The sequence below is a fragment of the Anticarsia gemmatalis genome, chromosome 23 (genome assembly GCF_050436995.1).
Source record: "Anticarsia gemmatalis isolate Benzon Research Colony breed Stoneville strain chromosome 23, ilAntGemm2 primary, whole genome shotgun sequence".
NCBI classification, from domain to species: Eukaryota; Metazoa; Arthropoda; class Insecta; order Lepidoptera; family Erebidae; genus Anticarsia; species Anticarsia gemmatalis.
This window is the reverse complement of record NC_134767.1, coordinates 7384256-7386977: the sequence shown is the minus strand read 5'-3', so window position 1 is coordinate 7386977 and position 2722 is coordinate 7384256.

Here is a 2722-nt window from a genome sequence, read left to right as displayed (position 1 = left end):
TCATGAATCTGAACTTCTGCTCCGTAGGCAGATCTCTTTGCTAAAATACTAAAAACCTGAACTGTTACTTAAATTGTACCAATAAATAGCATCTTACCTCTAGTTGGTACAAAAATCATTTTACGCAAAAAAGTACAACATTAAATTCTAAATCAAGCTCGCCAAATAATCTGTCTCGTAGTACACAAATCACACGTCATTTATCCAACACACGGCTGACGGGGAGCTTGTACTTAATTTGTCTTTATTGTGTTGATCCAAGCATCCCCTTGCTATAATAGGCGATCGTTCTCGCCTCGTTTCGCCTATTAATTGCCTCTATTAGAACTTATTTCCTTAGGGATTTTAACAATTTTGCTAATGTTGATTTACATGTGACAGTTGTCGTATTTTCGATTGATTTATTGGTTTTTATTGTGGGAATAATAGGTTGTTATTGTAATTTGTTTGGTAAGGTGTAGAGGCGTTGAATTAAGGGGTAGATTTTTTGTACCTTTTCGATCGCTTATAAATTTGTAATTCAAGTTTCAATAATAACCAGTTTTGCATAGACCAGAACTGTTTCGATCAAACGGAACTGTTGTATTTTTAAGACATTTCTGTCTTGCCAAACATTAATATTGAGGCAATTTACGTTTCTTAGAGATTATTTGCAAAAATGATTGTACCTACATTGTTAATTTTGTTGAAATCAAAATTTTAGTAATTGAAACCCAAAATAATAATCTTAAATCGTTTCGTTATAACAAAAGTACATTACTTTATTTACATACAAGCTAAAAGCCATTTAACTAAATACTAAATCAATGTGCTATAATAAAATGCAACGAACATATCACAACCTACATACAATTCAGCATTAATTAAACACCGTCCAACAAACTAACTCTACCGTAACAATTTCCTGTTTTAGACAAAGCTCGGCACAGGTGACAAATATCCAAATATTTACATCAATCTAAATACACGAATACTCAGTAAATAACCTATTAATTACAGCACAAATTACTCCAAACCCATTATAACTAATCGCCAATTATTTTCTATAAAATTAATGTGAAATTACACTTGATGTGTGACGCCAAATAATTTGGCAGACAGTGCACGTTCCCACTCAAGTGTAAATAAAGTGACCAGTTAATTGTTATCTTTGACATTTTTAGAAGGGACTTTTAAACGATGGGGCGTTTGGAAGGTCGTGGATTTATTTTTTTATAAGTAGTTGAAAGACCCTCTTTCAAAAATTGTTGCCAGCATTCGTAGCGATCAAGTGATTGCACCAAAATTAGTACATTCGTAATAAGATAACTATTTCTAAAAGATACCACAGTTTACAACAGCCGCACGGATCGATCTCTGAGGTTAAGCTACGCTTGCCGAGGTTGTTCCGTGGATGGGTGACCATCTTATACATATCGAGTTCCTCCGTGTTTCGGAAGGCACGTTAAATTGTGGGTCCCGTCTGTCATTTTCGAAGATCTTTGACAGTCGTTAACAGTAGTCAGAAGCCTGAAAGTCTGACAACCAGTCTTACCGAAGGGTATCGTGTTAATACCCAAGTAACTGGGTTGTGGAGGTCAGATAGGCAGTCGCTCCATGTAAAACACTGGTATCCAGCTGCATCCGGTAAGACTGGAAGCCGACTCCAACATAGTTTGGAACAAAGGCTAAGCGAATATATATGTAGGTACCATTGTTGTTAATTTATTTATTCTTCTTATCCCCTAGCCGTGTGTTACTTTCACAATTATCTCTTCTTTTGATTTTCAAATTATCGTAAATATAAAAATGGTACAAGAATGAAATGAATCTTTTAACTCATGACATATAAATTGGAAATTATTTTTGTTGTACGCTTACTGCAGGAGAACTTTGTCTAAATATGTTCAAATGATTAGTTTTGATTCTTATTAGTTTATGATTATTTGGACATCGTGTAACATACAAACATTTAAAGGCGTTATCTATACTAATCTATACTAATATTATAAAGCTGAAGAGTTTGTTTGTTTGTTTGTTTGAACGCGCCAATCTCAGGGACTACTGGTCCGATTGGAAAAAATCTTTCAGTGTTAGATAGTCCATTTATCGAGAAAGGCTATAGGCTATATATCATCACACTACGACCAATAGGAGCAGAGTAGCAATAAAAAATGTTACAAAAATAGGGAAAATTTTGACCCATTCTCTCTTATGTGACGCAAGCGAAGTTGTACGAGTCAGCTAGTTTTCTTATAAGGCTGTTTGAACTATTTTTAAACGAATTTTGACCAATAGGAACAATACTGAGTCATCGTTTTGTTTCGGACTTACATAGTTAGTTTTTACCTTTGAATATTAGCATATAAGACTGTATAGAGCGTTTCTAAACTCGTCAAACGGTCGGTATTAAATATCATACATACATAACGCAGTCTATATATAATATACACTGAAGCATTTTCCCACAGCGCCGCGTGGGCGGTGACTCACTGACATACTGATCTAAAACGTTTTCTTCATAAATATGTACAAATAGTGCTGTAATTAATACGAACACCAGGTGCTTTGTTTTGTTTTAAATAGATATTATTCATCCATGGACATAGCGAAAGTGTATGCAGAAATTGCATCATGTAATCTTTATTTTTGTAGAAGAACGATGAATCATGGAACTTTTAGTTCTATATTTTTGTGTTTTGTTTTTCTTATTCTTTCTGTTCTAGTTGGAATTCTCGCTGGA